Below are 17,281 nucleotides of genomic sequence, written 5' to 3'. Positions count from 1 at the left end.
TTTATGCAATCAGAGTCTACAATTCAAGAAAGAAGATTTGAAGCAAATCATAAGATAAATTTAGAAGCCATAGTTAAAAGATTGATTGCATTTGAGCTAGACAACTATGATAATTATGTTCCAGCTACCAAGAACATTGAATCAACATTTGAAGCCAAGATTTCACTCAAAGAAAAAGGGAAGAAGATAAAAGATCCATAATCAGATAGTTATGAAGAATCAAAACAGAGTTCAGACAGTGATCTTGAAGCGGTTGAAGCTCTACTAGCAAGGAAATATTCAAGAGGCAAAGGAAAATAGAAAGGTCACAAGTACAATGGCAAGAAAGAATTCAAATCATTCAAGGATAAAGGTAAGAAAACATGTTTCATGGCTAAAGATTCTACTAATTTTGATGATGAAGAAGGAGATGAAATTGTCTACATTATTGTGTGTAAGCGCACTTTTAGTACCCCTTTATCAAAATTCCAAAATTGGTTGTCAAGCTCAGTTTTCCCATAGATGGAAAATGACCTAGTTCAGAATAAAATTCACCCAACTTCTATCATTAGTGGATATAGAATCGCAATGAGGGAAGCCTACAAATACATTGATGATAAATTGGTTGCCAAGGATGAGAAGTTTGGCAATGATTTTCTTATCAACTGTGTGAAGACTAGTATGTCTTCAAAAATTGTAGCTACTAACAATGACCTATTTTCAAAAATGGTTGTTGAAGTTGTCCAAGAAATAAAAACTCTTGGAAGCAAAGGTGAAGTGAAGTATTTGATAAAGGGCATCAATATTTTGAAGCCACATGGACAGGGATCAAAATATAGTTATCTATTAAATAGTTATGCCCTAAAAACTAGTCGGGTAGCTCAAGAAATGCCTAAAAGAGTGGCCCCAACAAGAATTGCATGTTTGGATTTCAATCTTCAGAAGACAAAAATGCAGATGGGAGTAAAGGTTCTTGTTATTGATCCAAGACAGCTTGAAAGGATTTGCGAAAGAGAAGTAGATATATCTATCATTCCTTGGCTCTGTAGATGAGTTTGTAGAAGAACGCATTGCTGGTGATGCATCTGTTATTGGAGATGTGAAGAGTTCTGTTACTAGTAGTCCTAAGATTGATCTGGAAACTAAGCTTTTCAACTTCTTGAGAATTGAAGATCCCACACCTCTCAGCAATGTGGTATCTACTCCCAAGTAGATGATGAACCATGGACAACATTTCATTGCAAAAATGACCACATGGTGGATTCGAAGCTAGGTCAGTCAAAAATGAATAAGTTATGGAGTTGTTGTCACTTAATGTAGATATATGAATGTCCACTGTATTAGTTACCGGCCATGAAAAGCATCCAAACAAGGCATCCAAGTGCCTCAGTCAAGGAATTTTAAGCATAGCATTCTCTTGGATGAAGTTATTCTAATAAAATAATCAAACTTGAGAAGCATGTTGCACAAGGATCAAGCAGGAGACTCCATAAGCTCTTCATGAAAATAGGCTACATGGATTTATCCCTCTAGAGATTTGTAATTGCAAAGAGTTGCGAGCATTTTACTTGTGAGATAATTACCTAGAAGGTGAAGTTCTTGTAGAGCTAGGTAACTTGACCCATCTTATGATTTTGGATCTATCAAGTAATACATTGAAAGGGACAATTCCTCTATCAATTGGAAAGCTAGGCATGCTAAGATTTTTTAAACCTCTCCACAAATTTCTTTGCAAAAGAGATCCCTAAAACTTGAGTAATGGGAGGTTTTCCTAATATGTCATTCACTGGAAATCTAGACTTGTGTAGTTTGCAAGTTCAAAAGCTTTGTAAGGATACAGTGGATTTTCTAGCTATAGCTCCTGATAATAGCAGTGGTATTGTTGATGGTGGCAGTGTTGTTAAAAGATATTCTATGAGGAAAATGGCATGATATTTGAATGGGCTCCTTATTGGAGCAATGGTTGCGATGGGCACCATTCTCACTGTGATACTTGTATTTTTATGGGTTTTCTTTTTACATAAGAAAGGAATTAGTGAGGAATAAACTAAGATAGAACAACTACCCAAACCCCAACCAGATAGAAAAATTGTTACATTCCATGGTGATTTATCAAACACATCCTAAGAGATTATTAAAAGGATTGAAATGCTTGAAGAGAGTAACATCATTGGCTCTGGAGGCTTTTGGACCATGTATAAATTGGTGATGGGTGAAAATAGTGCATTTTTTGTAAAAATAATTGACAAGTGTGGTGTGGCATCCAATCACCAATTTGAAAGAAAGATGGAGATCTTGGGAAGCATTAAACATAGAAACCTTATTAATTTGTAGGGTTATTGTGTATTTCCATCAGGTAAAATGTTCATGTATGATTACTTGCTTCTGGGTAGCTTAGATGAGTTTCTACATGATAGCAAACAACCTACATCATCTCTAAATTGGAACACTAGATTGAAGATAGCACTTGGAGCAGGTCAAGGGTTGTCTTATCTTCATCATGATTGCTATCCTAGAATTTTCCATCATGATATAAAGACACTTTTGGCTATTTAGCTCTAGAGTACTTGAAAAATGGATGGGCTCCAAATAACATATATAGCTTTGACTGCATCTCCAAAACTCACATGATTCTCTAGCATCCGTACCTTTGCGAGGGTAGTTTGACACTGACTGGCATCATAAGTATTCTATTATATTCACAACAACATTACTCTATAGAACCCCACGTGTAGGCTATTTCATTTGGTGAGAAATGGTGACACGTAGAGGAAGGTCGAGTTCATTTCCCCATGGGGTGCATTCATTGGTCAACACACATGGAAATAGAAAAAGCTCATACGAATTGTTTTATCTTCATTTCTCTTGCGTAGGACATTTGCAATGATAGAGAATTAAGGATGGTTGCCAAGACAATAACATTAATACCCGAGCCTATCTCTTCAAGTGAATGACAAGCAGTTACAACCAAGGTTTCATTCTAGTGGCTAAGTAAAGAGCTATATGGTCCAAAGCAATGAAGATAGCTGGAACTCTCATGAACCGACAACATTTAGATTTAAGGCCATGGCTTTTAGTTATGGAGACAATTTTTAATGATTTGGTTATTGAAAAAAAAGTCTCAAGTCCTTGGCAACAACGCCTTCCTTTCATCAGTAAGGTTGAAGGTGGCATTCCTATCAGGTTTTAGAGAGGACTGTGTCAAATTAATACAACTCAGAATTTTTCTTCCAATATGTCAAAGTATATTAATCAACATCAACAACACATAAAAATTGGGTCTTCAAGATCATTGATATCTTGCCCAAATATTTAGAGCAGCATCAGTCCACATGTTTATCTAGAAAAATGATAATATAAATTGCAAATAGATTTAGATAAGAGAAAAACCAAAAACTATCCTTGGGCATGATTTGTTAAATGGAAATCTAATTGAGATATTGCGAATGCAAATCTAGAGACAATTGTTCATTCCATATAAAGGAAGTTAATACAATGCTAAAAGGAAGGATAATAAAATGTTGATTGTAAATAAAACATGAGGCACATATTAAAGGAAAAAAAGTAAAGAGATAATTTTTCTTGAAAGAATCAGTTATAGAAACTGAATAGGGATCGACAACAGGGGAGAATAAATAAGATAGCATCAACAAAGAAGGGGCTTCTTCTTGGCTGCATACAGTCAGAGAGCTGGAGCAGAAGAGAGGGAATTTTAGTTTAGATATTTCATTTCATTACATGTAGAGGGTCAAAAAACTTGTATTTGGAGCAGAAGTAATTCTAGTTGCTAGCTTTACTTCATGTTTGTTGTGCCATTATTAGTTCATTTGCATTTGAATAGAGAGAACAGTTATATGTGAAGCTGTAGTTGCTTACTAGATTCCATTTCATGTTGGTAATTGCAATAAAAGTAATTCCATTTACCTTTCATGTATGATTCTTCTCCTATTCATTCAGTTATTTAGATGCATCTAAATAGAAAGTACAATTGTATGTGGAACTGTAATTCCTACTTGAATTCCATTTCTTGTTAGTAATTGCAGCATAAGTAATTCCATTTACTATCCATGTATAATTTTGCTCCTATTCTCCTTAGTAGGATATGCATTCTTAGAATAGATAGGTTTAGGTTAGAAGATAGACTTTATGATAATCTGTGATCAACATTCCATTGGGGGTTATAGTTTATCCACCCTTATCCTTGACTAAATTGTTTGTGTCTACAAATTATTTGGTTAAAACCATAAGAGATAATTTGGTGATCAATAAGAAAAACATATTCATTGAATATTGAACACAAGCAGGGAGTTGTACCTATTAATTCAGAGGGCAGTGATAGAAGACTTACACTGACCCAATTGCTAGTGACATTCTTTGTTCTCTCACCTTGGGTGCTGAAAGAGTCAGAGATTGCGAATCTAATGGGAGGACAAACTATTCTATTAATTCAGAGGGCAGTGATACAAGACTTACACTAACCCAATTGTTGGTGACATTCTTTTTTCTCTCACCTTGGGTGCTGAAAGAGTTAGAGATTGCGAATCTAACGAGAGGACAAACTATTAACCAATAGATTTTTTGTGACTCTGTTGGTGACTTGGACAAGAAGATTAGTGCTAGAGATTTTTATTTTAGTTTATTATTGTCCTCTGCTACTTAGAGATTGGTGACTCCATTATAAAAAAAAGATCATGCCTATTAGAATAGATTTTTGAAGAACTTGCTGGAAAATTGGTTGCTCATGATCGAGGTAACATCATTATCTTTCCATAATTTTGATTCAAATTTTTGTTACTTTGTTGTACAAATAATCTCAAGAAATGTATCGAGGTTAGATTCCTCTGAAAAATGATTTAAAATATAAAAAGAGACTTTTTCCATCTATTGAAGAGATTGTGATTGATGATGATCCTATGCTTCAACAACTCTAGAGTAAATTTAAAGAGAGTGTTAGCTATGCCACAAGAAACAACTTGAGTATAGCTCAAGACCATCGGTCTAGAGAAGTGTGGAAGCTGATTGAAAAGAGATTCTATGTTCTCCAGGAGTTCAGACAGAAAACAATTGATGCGAGTTCTAAAAAGGATGCTTTGTCTTCTCCCATCTTCCCTGCTTTGAGAGAACCTGAATTTTCTTCATCCTTAGTATTACCATGGATGAGCCATCAGTATGAAGAAGGTAATCAGCATGGAAAAAATTTCCAACCTGAAACACCACTAGAAGAAGAAAAGGTTGTTTTTATTCCTTATTACTCAATAGTATTTCCTATGGAGTCTTTAGTTGCACCTTTAGATCCATCATTTAAGGTTGGAAATGAGACTTGTTATCCTAATACTAAGCCTGATGCAGTAAGTATGAATCTAGAACCACTCTTAGAATTGAAAACAAAAGAATTAGTTTTGGACCAGCATGCTGAAATCATTGAAGTTGCAGAAAGCATTCCTAAGGTGGATAGAATCAATGAGCAGAATGAAGAGATCATATCAACCAATGGTTTGAGCTCTGAACAACAAGAGAAGCCTTGTTTTCTGGAAGCACAACTTTCAGAAAATGAAGACAACCTTCTCAATGATGAAGAATTGGTAAGAACAGTTGACAAAGAATTTTCTTTTATACATTCATTTACCTCTGATTTTAAAAGTTTTAGATTTGAAGAAAAAAAGGATAAACCTTTGCATGAAGTCTCTAATGAGACTAATCAGATAGTTAATGCAAAACATGAAGAGTTGAATTCCATTAAAAAATTTTGTGAAACTGATTTTCAAGTTGCAAAGGTTTGTGGTGATACTATATTAGAATCTATGTGTCTTGAAGAAAAAGTGGAAACATGTTTTGTCAAATCTGAAAATATGATTGAAGAAATGATCAAAAAAATTGAAAGAGAAATAAATGGGGATTATATTTTAAATTATTGTCTTCCTGAAAACTATCCTAAAACAAACATGGTGGCTACATTATGCTTTAGTGGTCATCATACTGAATCTGAAGATGTAGCAATAACAGATGTTGAAAAGGAAGGAATTGCAAAAAATAATGAGGTATTGTAGCATTATGAAGAAGGTAGTGAAATTGATTATAATCACCCTGGTCAGGAATACTCTTCCATAATTAATCCAGATATTGAATTTGTGAATTCAGATGAACATCTTGTTGTAGCAAATGAAGAAGATGTCTCAGCCTAGATAGACACTATAGAAAATAAAGAATCCTTCAATTTTGACCCCATTTTGAAATTTGAAGTTGCTAATGGTAAAGCCTGTGATTGGTATGATGCTATTCCACTTCCAAAAGATTTTTAATTTTTTGATTATGTTCATTCTGATTTGAAAGATGATATCTTTGCTAAGAGTTATAATGAAGTAAACAGATGTGAGTACTTTCAAGTAGTGTTGCCAAATTTTTTTGAAGTTCTCCATCCCAATTTTAATGCAAATATTTCTACTGAAAGTAATAGTATTAGTAGATGTAATTATGTTCTAGCAGTGCTTTTAGAATCACTTGAATATTCTACCAGTCTAGATTTGAAAATTGATATCCTTGTTATAAGTGACAAGGTTGAGGAGAATAGATGCAAGTATGATTTAGTGATATTTCTAGAGTTCAGTGAATTTTATTCTTCTTCACAAAACATGATAGAGCATGTGAAAGATAGTATGCAAGAGAGTACAGAGGAAATAGAAGTATTTGATGAGGCATGGCTATTTGGCAAGGTTTTATGGGTAACTATGTTGCAGATAGCTTTTGGATTCAACTTCGACAATGATTGAGTAGCTAGAAGTCACCAATGTTGTTTCAAATTAATGGAGCATCTTCCTCTTTTTAGGAAAGGTTCATACTTCCCTCTTCCTGTAAATGGTCATGTATGAATCTTTCTCTATTTTGGGTTCTGCTGGTGAGGTCTCCTCACCTTTTGTAAATAATTTTCCTTTTCAATTTTGGTGTGTCTAGTGTAGCTTCTTCTTGCTTAGTTAGTTGAGTTTTTCTCTTGCTTTTTTTCATGCTGCCCTGCTCCCCTCTGCCCTCCCTGTATGCATCTTCTTTTTTTTTCTTTGTTCTAGACTTTACAACCCAATGGATAGGGCACCTATTTAACCAGAGATGCTTGATTCTCTATGCACTTTGCAGTACATATTCCCTAGTCAGAGCCAACTATAAGTGGACTTTTAGTACCCCTATATCAAAATTCCAAAATTGGTTATCTAATTCAGTTTTCCCATAGATGGAAAATGACCTGGTTCAAAATAAAATTCACCCATCTTCTATCATCAGTGGATATAGACTCACAATGAGGGAAGCTTGCAAATCATTGATGATAAATTGGTTATCAAGGATGAGAAGTTTGGCAATGATTTTCTTATCAACTGTGCGAAGACTAGCATGTCTTCAAAAATTGTAGCTACTAGCAATGACCTATTTTCAAAAATGGTTGTTGAAGCTATCCAAGCAATAAAAAGTCCTAAAAGAAAAGGTGAAATGAAGTATCTGATAAAGGGCATCAATATTTTGAAGGCACATGGACAGGGATCAAAATATAGTTATCTATTAAATAGGTATGCCCTAAAAACTGGTCAGGCAGCTCAAGGAATGCCTACAAGAGTGGCCCCAACAAGAATTGCATGTTTGGATTTCAATCTTTAGAAGATAAAAATGTAGATGGGAGTGCATGTTCTTGTTACTGATCCAAGGTAGCTTGATAGGATAAGTGAAAGAGAAGTAGATATATCTATCATTCCTTGGCTCTATAGATGAGTTTGTAGAAGAATGCATTTCTGGTGATGCATCTTTTATCGGAGATGTGAAGAGTTCTATTACTAGTAGTCCTAAGATTGATCCGATAACTAAGCTTTTCAACTTCTTGAGAATTGACGATCCCACACCTCTCAGCAATGTGGCATCTACTCCCAAGTAGATGACGAACCATGGAAACAATTTCATTGTAAAAATAACTAGGTGGTGGATTCGAAGCTAGGCCAATAAAAAATGAATAATTTTTCTAGTTGTTGTCACTTAATGCAAATATATGATGTCCACTATATTGGTTACCGGCCATGACAAGCATCCAAACAAGGCATCCAAGTGCCTCAGTCAAGGAATTTTAAGCATAGCATTCTCTTGGATGAAGTTATTATAAAAAAACAATCAAACCTGAGAAGCATGTTGCACAAGGATCGAGCAGGAGACTCCATTAGCTCTTCATGAAAAGAGGCTACATGGATTTATCCCTCCAGAGATTGGCAATTGCAAAGAGTTGTGGGCATTTTACTTGTGAGATAATTACCTAGAAGGTGAAGTTCCTGCAAAGCTGGGTAACTTGACCCATCTTATGATTTTGGATCTATCAAGTAATACATTGAAAGGGACAATTCCTCTATCAATTGGAAAGCTAGGCATGCTAAGATTTTTTAACCCTCTCACAAATTTCTTTGCAGAAGAGATCCCTAAAACTGGAGTAATGGGAGATTTTACTAATATTTCATTCACTGGAAATCTAGACTTGTGTAGTTTGCAAGTTCAAAAGCTTTGTAAGGATACATTGGATTTTCCACCTATAGCTCCTGATAATAGCAGTGGTATTGTTGATGGTGGTAGTGTTGTTAAAAGAGGGTCTACGAGGAAAATGACATAGTATTTGAATGGGCTCCTTATTGGAGCAATGGTTGCAATGGGTGTCATTCTCACTATGATACTTGTATTTTTATGGGTATGCTTTTTACATAAGAAATGAATCAATGAGGAATACACTAAGATAGAACAGCTACCCAAACCCTAACCAGATAGAAAACTTGTTACATTCCATGGTGATTTATCATACACATCCCAAGAGATTATTAAAAGGATTGAAATTCTTGAAGAGAGTAACATCATTGGCTTCGGAGGCTTTGGGACCATGTATAAATTGGTGATGGGTGAAAATAGTGCATTTTTTGTAAAAAGAATTGACAAGTGTGGTGTGGCATCCAATCGCCAATTTGAAAGAAAGTTGGAGATCTTGGGAAGCATTAAACATAGAAACCTTATTAATTTTCGAGGTGATTGTGTATTTCCATCAGCTAAAATGTTCATCTATGATTACTTGCTTATCGGTAGTTTAGATGAGTTTCTACATGTTAGCAAACAACCTACATCATCTTTAAACTAGAACACTAGATTGAAGATAGAAATTGGAGTAGGTTGGGGGCTATCTTATCTACATCATGATTGTTATCCTAGAATTTTCCATCGTGATATAAAGGAACTTTTGGCTATTTAGCTCTAGAGTACTTGCAAAATGGATGGGCTCCAAATAGCATATATAGCTTTGACTGCATGTCCAAAACTCACATGATTCACTAGCGTCAATACCTTTGCGAGGGCAGTTTGATACTGACTAGCATTATAAGTATTCTATTATATTTGCAACAACATTACTTTATGAAACCCCATGTGCAGGCTATTTTATTTGGTGAGAAATGGTGACGCACAGCGAAAGGTGGAGTTCATTTCCCCATGGGGTGCGTTCACTGGTCAACACACATGGAAATAGAAAAAGCTCATACGAATTTTTTTATCTTCATTGCTCCTATTGAGGACATTTGCAATGATAGAGAATTAAGGATGGTTGCCAAGATAATAACATTAACACCCGAGCCTATCTCTTCAAGTGAATGACAAGTAGTTACGACCAGGGTTTCATTCTAGTGGCTAAATAAAGAGTTGTATGGTCCAAATCAATGAACACAACTAGAACTCTCATGAACCCAAAAAATTCAAATTTAAGGCCATGGCTTTTAGTTATGGAGACAATTTTTAATGATTTGGTTATTAAAAAAAAAGTCTCAAGTCCCTGGCAATGGCGCCTTCCTTTCATCAGTAAGGTTGAAGGTGGCATTCCTATCGGGTTTTAGAGAGGACTATGTCAGATTAATATGACTCACAATTTTTCTTCCAATATGCTGAAGTATATTAATCAACATCAACAATGCATAAAAATTGGGTCTTCAAGATCATTGATATCTTGCGCAAATATTTAGAGCCGCAGTAGTCCACATGTTTATCTAGCAAAATGATAACAAGGATGATAATATAAATTGAAAATAGATTCATATAAGAGAAAAACCAAAAACTATCCTCGAGCATGATTTGTTAAATGGAAATCTAATTGAGATACCTCGAATGCAAATCTGGAGACAATTGTCTGTTCCATATAAAGGAAGTTAATGCAATGCTAAAAGGAAGGATAATAAAATGTTGATTATAAATAAAACATGAGGCACATATTAAAGGAAAAAAAGAAAAGAGATAATTTTTCTTGAAAGAATTAGTTATGAAAATTGAATAGGGATTGACAAAAGGGGAGAATAAATAAGATAGCATCAACAAAGAATGGTCTTCTTCTTAGCTGCATACGGTCAGAGAGCTAGAGTAGAAAAGAGGGAATTTTAGTTTAGATATTTCATTTCATTGCATGTAAAGGGTCGGAAAACTTGTATTTGGAGCAGAAGTAATTCCAGTTGCTAGCTTTACTTCATGTTTGTTGTGCCATTATTAGTTCATTTACATTTGAATGGAGAGAATAGTTATATGTGAAGCTGTAGTTGCTTACTGGATTCCATTTCATGTTGGTAAGTGTAGTAAAAGTAATTCCATTTAGCTTTCATGTATGATTCTTCTCCTATTCATTCAATTATTTAGATGCATCTGAATAGAAAGTACAATTGTATGTGGAACTGGAATTCCTACTTGAATTCCATTTCTTGTTAGTAATTACAACATAAGTAATTCCATTTACTATCCATGTATAATTTTGCTTCTATTCTCCTTAGTAGGATATGCATTCTTAGAATATATAAATTTAGGTTAGAAGATAGACTTTATGATAATCTGTGATCAACATTCTATTGGGGATTATAGTTTATCCACCCTTATCCTTGTCTGAATTGTTTATGTCTACAAACAATTTGGTTAAAATCATAAGTGATAATTTGGTGATCAGTAAGAAAAAAATATTCATTGAAGATTAAACACAATTAGGGAGTTGTACTTGTTAATTCAGAGGGCAGTGATAGAAGACTTACACTGGCCCAATCATTGGTGACATTCTTTGTTCTCTCACCTTGGGTGCTAAAAGAGTCAAAGATTGTGAATGGGAGGACAAACTATTTTTGATAAGGTAAATAGGTTTTAAGGGGTCCTGAAACCCATAATTTTAACAACAACAAAGGCTGAAAATAAGCAAAAAAACACCTAGCCAAAACAAAAGCCTTACGGCTGAAAATAAGCCCAAAGGCCCAGCCCGAAACAACTGCCCACTAAAAAGGCCAGAGAACCAACCAGAAAAATAGAGACCAGACAAAAAGCCAAAGCCAGGAGAAACAAAAACCAAAGGACAGAGACCCAACCTAGTAGACTACTTCTCCATCTCGAGCATGGTCTGGGCAGCTTCGGCGCACTCTTGTTGCTCTTCTGCCTTATGATCCTGGGCGTTCGTCAAATCCTGCTCCATAGTGTTGTCCTTGGCTTTATCCACATCCAGCCTATCTTTGTCTCTGTTCTGTTTATCATCTTCCTCCATCTGGTTCCTGTCTTTGAGATTTTCCAAGAGAGAGAGGATGTTGTCGTTGATCGAAGCGAGGAGGGAGATCATTTGACTTGCCAGGTTGTGATTGTAGTTCTCAATATTTTTTACTCTCCTCTCCATCAGAGTCTCCCAACTGTTCCGGTCGCCTTGGCTTTCTGCACCTGTCTTGCTCTTGATTTTTTCCATTTGGGAAACCCTATCTCTGACATCCTCAAGCTCATGGAAAAGCCATTTAGTTGATCTAAAGTTGTCGATCATACTATTGCGGGCATTGTTCAACAGATTCATGCCTGTTTCTCTTGCATTATCAGAAATAGCCACCATAGCCAGGTCAATTAGCTCATTGAGTCTAGGCTTCTCGAGGTCGTCCACCAGGAGTTGGGGGTTCATCGTCTCTCTGTAGATTCCCATAGTGTCCATTCTCACATTGAAGTTCTTCCAAGCCTTCCTTTTGTTATTAACTTGCACTTCCCCCTCAATCTGTCCAGAGTTGTCATTTTCCTCCAAAGGAGGCTGAGGATGTATAGGGGAGAGGGGAATGGGTAGAGAATCCTTTCCCTGACTACTGGAGCACTCCATGCTCTCTCCCTCCCTCTTCTATCTTTTTCTCAGATTCTCCTCATCCAGCTCCTCCTTCAAAACCTTGTCAGAATCATCAGTATCCATTTCCTCCTCCACCTCAACAGAGCCAGTTTTAGCTGGGGTATGACCTCTAGGGCTCTTTCTGCTGGGTAATTTGATAGAGGGGTAATCCTTCTTATGGCTTTTAGTCTTCTTACCTGAATGCTCAAAAACCTCATCAGAGCTGATGCTCTCGACATCGTCAGAATCTGAGGAAAAATTCGAGCTGTTCTTGTCAACATCTGCCCCCTGGATAGGGTTTTTGCTAATGGTTTGAGCGTGGAAATGCTCATGAATTAGAAGCAGAAGACCCTCATGCAGTGCCGGGTTGACGGTAGCTTTCTTTTTAATACTAGAAATGGCCTTGTTCATCAAGTTAAAAAGATAATACGGGAAGGAGATCTTACTAACATGGCGAAAATGATTCTAAATCACAAAATGGTGAGTCCTAACCCTATCAAACCTGGGGTCTAGGGTTATATATTCAATGACAGCGTAGAGAACATACCTCCAGAGCTTCTTTATAGTATCCGTTACAAAAAATGTCTCTTTCTTGCCCAGCTTGTTCAGCTCTTTAGTGTTTTTCACAAAATCCTTGATTGCATTAGAAGACATCTTCTTGTCTCTGAAGAATTTATGCCCCTCCATCGGAATCCCTGTGACTTTAGCAGCCACATCCTCAGTAATTTGAAAGTAGACCCTGTTTACCTTAACCTTACCATTATTCCACGAATTCACCATGCTGCTAGTGATCTCAGGATCCGAGCCATGAAGTTTCTCAAAGAAATTAGTAACCCCACCCTTTTCCAGCTCTCTCCAAACTTTGGCCTTGTTCTTCCACTTCTGAACTTCCCCCACCGGCTCCTTTCTGCTCCTCTCACCCGTCATGTTTACCTGATCAACTTCCACAATTCTCATGAACTCTGAATTGTACAAGTTATTTGCATTCAAAAAATGGTGATGTTTCTTTTATGATACCCGTGAATATACCCCTTTCTGAAAATAATGGTATCGTCCTTTTGAATGTGTCGAAATGTCAGAGGAAACCCCTTTTGCTGGTGAAAATCACGATGCCAATAATGGCACTTACCATTTATTAAGCAATCTTTATTATCCATAATTGCATTGGATTTGAGCTGTCCTTCCCAAGATTTTATCTTGGTCGATAAGCAACTTTGCCTCCGTCAGAAAATCTTTTTCGGCATGCCAGGGCAGATTATTGGTGGCGTTAACCCCTTTATTAGCAAACCAATCAGCAACTGGGTTTTCCTCTCTGTAAACATGAGTGACGTGGACCTTATCGAACTTTGTGAGAGTGGCACAAGTCTCATAAATTATGTTCACAATCATCCACGAGGGAGGGGAAATACCATTAATGGTATTAATAATGTTTTTGGAGTCCCCCTCAAGCCAGAGTTTAGTGATCCCGGCTTCAAAAGCCAAATTGACCACCTTACTCGCAGCTCTTGCTTCAGCCAGATGAATAGTCTAGATTCCCAGCAGGGAAGCAAAGGTAGCTATTCCCTCCCCATAGCTATTTCTTATGATTCCACTGCAACCTGAAGGGCCTGGGTTACCCTTAGAAGCCCCATCAAAATTGGCTTTTGACTAACCATCTGGGGGGAGAAGCCAGCTAGCATCCTGCCTTTTGAGGTTCCTGTCTTTTTCTTTAGCTATCTTTCTGTCCCCTTCTTCTTCTTCTTCCTTCAGCACTTGGAGATTTTCCTTTATATTCTTCGAGACCTTCCTACCAAGGATTATAGCTGGCTCCTCTCTATCTCTAAATATTCTATTATTCCTTTCCTTCCAAATTCCCCAGCAAAAATGGGGTAAAATCCAGTCCGAGTGATCCTGCCGACTAGCAATCTTACAAAGACCTTTCCACTGATGGAAAAAATCCATGAGATTATCTAGTTTGCACCAGAGGGTTTCATTATCATGTGTGATGACATTCCACACCTCCCTGGCATAGTCACATAAGATGAAAATGTGATTTTTGGTCTCAGCCTGATTCTTACACAAGGGACATCTACTGGGCATAACATGTCCTCGCTTCATGAGATTGTCATGAGTAAGGATTTTGTTCTGAAGAGCCAGCCAGTAAAAAATGTTGATCTTTGGAGTGAGACCCAGAATCCAAGCCTCTGCCCAAGGGGCCTTCTCTTTTAAGCTCCAAAGGGAATTATAGCCTAAGGCAACAGAGTATCTTCCATTGGGATTATCCCTCCAAACCAGCTCATCCCCCAAATTGATAGGAATCATGGAATTGAGCATAAGCATTATAGGAGTCAAGTCCTCAGACATGAGGGATAGGTCACTCCATTCCTGGCCATTCCAATAATCACAAACTTTGGACCCAATTTGATCAGTACAAGCTTGCATCCATCTCTCAAAAATAGGGTTATTGGTAAGTGGATCTTGGGAAAGCCATCTATCCGACCAGAACTGGATGTCCTTCCCATTTCCCAATTTCCATGATATCCTGGCCTTAGCCAGGTCCCTGGCTTTCATGATCCCATTCCAAATGTTCGATCCTTTTGGGATATCTTCATTAAAAAGGGTGAAAAGAAGAGTGGGTCTTCTAAGGTACTTGTTTACCAGGGTGTCCCTCCATTCACCAGTGCTACTGAAGATCCGCCATATTTGTTTAACTAGGAGAGCCTTATTGAGGTGGGTGATCTTTCTAATGCCCAGACCTCCGTACCTCTTAGGGAGGCAAACCTTCTCCCAAGCAACAAGAAGGTATCTTTTCTTCCCTTTATTACCATTCCAAAGGAAGTCTCTCTAGATTTTCTCCATTCTTTCAGCTATTTTCCTTGGAATTCCAAAGAGGCTCAGGGCATAGATTGGCAGATTTTGAAGAGAAGATTTGACTAAGAGGCATTTCCCCGCTTGACTAAGAGAGACCCCTTTCCAACCAGCCATCTTCCTATTGAATCTATCCAAAATACCATTCCAAAAAGACTCCAGGGGTGAGGATCCCAAAGGGAGACCAAGATAGGTAGAGGGGAAAGAGCCTACCCCACAACCCAGAATCCTGGCAATTTTTCTTTGTCTAAACTCAGAGGTGTTGATCAAAAAGAGTGAGCTTTTGTTCCAATTAATCAGCTGACCCGTCCCACTAGAGAAAGTATCAAGAATCTTCTTCAGGGCTCTAGCCTCTTTGACAGAAGCTCCCCCCCCCAAGATAGTATCGTCAACAAATTGCTGATGAGTGAAGGGAATGCAATTAGAGGAGGGAAGGATCCCTTTGATACAAGCCTCATGCTTTCTACAGTCTATAATCCTTCCTAAGCATTCAGCTAAAATGATGAACAAAATGGGCGAAAGGGGGTCTCCTTGTCTGAGGCCTCTGGAAGGTTTGAAAAAATTAGAAGGGACTCCATTAACCAGAACAACCAAGGAGGAGGTAGACACCAATTGAGAGATAATTTTGCAAACTTTACTGTCAAAGCCAAAAGTCGAGAGGACCTTCCCAAGGAGAGACCAGTCCACCCTGTCATAAGCTTTAGAAAGATCCAGTTTGAGAAACATACCTTCCCGTTTGGATGCCTCAAGAGAGTGGATGACTTCGTGCACCATCTGGACAGAATCCAAAATTTGTCTCCCTGGAACAAAACCTGATTGATGCTGCGAAATTATCATGGGCAAGATCTTGAGCATTCTTAAAGTGAGAACTTTAGAGATGATCTTGTAGAGTGAGTTGCATAGAATAATAGATCTAAAGTTGTCCAACGAGTCCGCCCCAAGGGATTTAGGAATGAGAACCACAAAAGTCGAGTTTAGCTCCTTGAGAATAGATTTGGCTCCAAAGAATTCCTGGACAGCCTGAACAACCTCTCCCATGATCACCAGCCAGAACCTTTGGAAGAAAAAAGTGGGAAAACAGTCCGGGCCTGGAGCCTTGTCAGTAGGCAGAGAAAAGAGAGCCTCTCTAACTTCCAAAGCATTAGGAATAGCACAGAGCTGTTTATTATGGATAGGTTGAATGAGCTGAGGGATACAGTGTAACATATCCTCCTAGTCCAAATTGGAAAGCATTGGGTCCTCAGAGAGAAGGCTAGAGAAAAAGGAAACAGCTTCTTCCAAGATGGCAGATTCTTTAGTTAACAGCTCCTGCCCCTTTCTGATACCATAGATCCTGTTACTAGCATGGTGCTTGAGGGTGGTTAGGTGGGAAAACTTAGTGTTCCAATCTCCTTCCTTTAGCCAGGTGATCCTCGATCTTTGCCTCCAAAATTTTTCTTCCTTATTAATAATGTTATGAATTTCAGACAGGGTCTTAAGCTCCGAAAACCTGTTGGTCTCAGTGTAACCTTCCTTCTAAATGCAATCTTGGATAATAGTTAGATTATCAAATAACTCTTTCTTTTCATGGAAGATATGACCAAAATCAGACTTGTTCCAAATTTTAATCATCCTCTTCACATTGCTAAGTTTTTTGGTGATTCTGAACATGGCTGAGCCCTCCACCTCTATCCCCCACCATTTCTTGATATTATCCAGGAGGTCAGGGTGAGAGGTCCACATTTTCTCAAACTTGAAAGGATGGTATCTCCTGTCTACCAGAGGGGAAACTAAAAGAGAAATGGAAGAGTGGTCCGAACCAATTCTGGGAAGCAGAGATAGTCTGTAGCTGAAGGATTGAAGCCAGTCCGAAGATATAAGAGCTCTATCCAGCCTAACCTGAATGCAATCATGGCCTTTTCTCTTGTTTGACCAGGTAAAGGATCCGCCCTTAAGCTCTACGTCCATAAGGGCCAGATTATTTATGAAGTTAGAAAGATCCTGTTTACTTTCCCAATCCGGGGGCATACCTCCCTTTTTCTCTTTATCTTCTAGTGGTGTGTTAAAGTCTCCCATGATTATACCTTTCTTAATGTCACAATCTTGCACCATATTACCAACTTTGGTCCAGAAGTTTTTTCTATCTCTCTTATTATTGGGGGCGTAAATATTCACTAAAAACCAAGAATCATTGGTGTGCAAATGTTGAACTCTGCAGAAAAGAATGTTATCTTCATCATACTCAGCTACTATATTGAAATACTTATCATTAAAAAGTAACAACAGTCCTCCAGACGCTCCTTCAGAGTTAGAGGCTATGCCCTTCATGCTATTGTT

At 37.6% G+C, this 17,281-nt stretch overlaps 2 pseudogenes; both read left to right on the top strand.

The window, feature by feature from the left end:
* The first annotated feature begins 567 nt into the window (after window positions 1–567).
* On the top strand, window positions 568–2,618 carry LOC149556772 (LRR receptor-like serine/threonine-protein kinase FEI 1; annotated as a pseudogene).
* A 377-nt stretch (window positions 2,619–2,995) lies between these two features.
* LOC149556771 (uncharacterized) lies at window positions 2,996–9,229 on the top strand (annotated as a pseudogene).
* The last annotated feature ends 8,052 nt before the right edge of the window (window positions 9,230–17,281 follow it).

Source organism: Cupressus sempervirens, chromosome 5 (genome assembly GCF_028749045.1).
Source record: "Cupressus sempervirens isolate cs-2001-9-10 chromosome 5, ASM2874904v1, whole genome shotgun sequence".
NCBI classification, from domain to species: Eukaryota; Viridiplantae; Streptophyta; class Pinopsida; order Cupressales; family Cupressaceae; genus Cupressus; species Cupressus sempervirens.
Note: the sequence above shows the minus strand (reverse complement) of the source record. Positions and strands in the feature narration are given on the sequence as shown.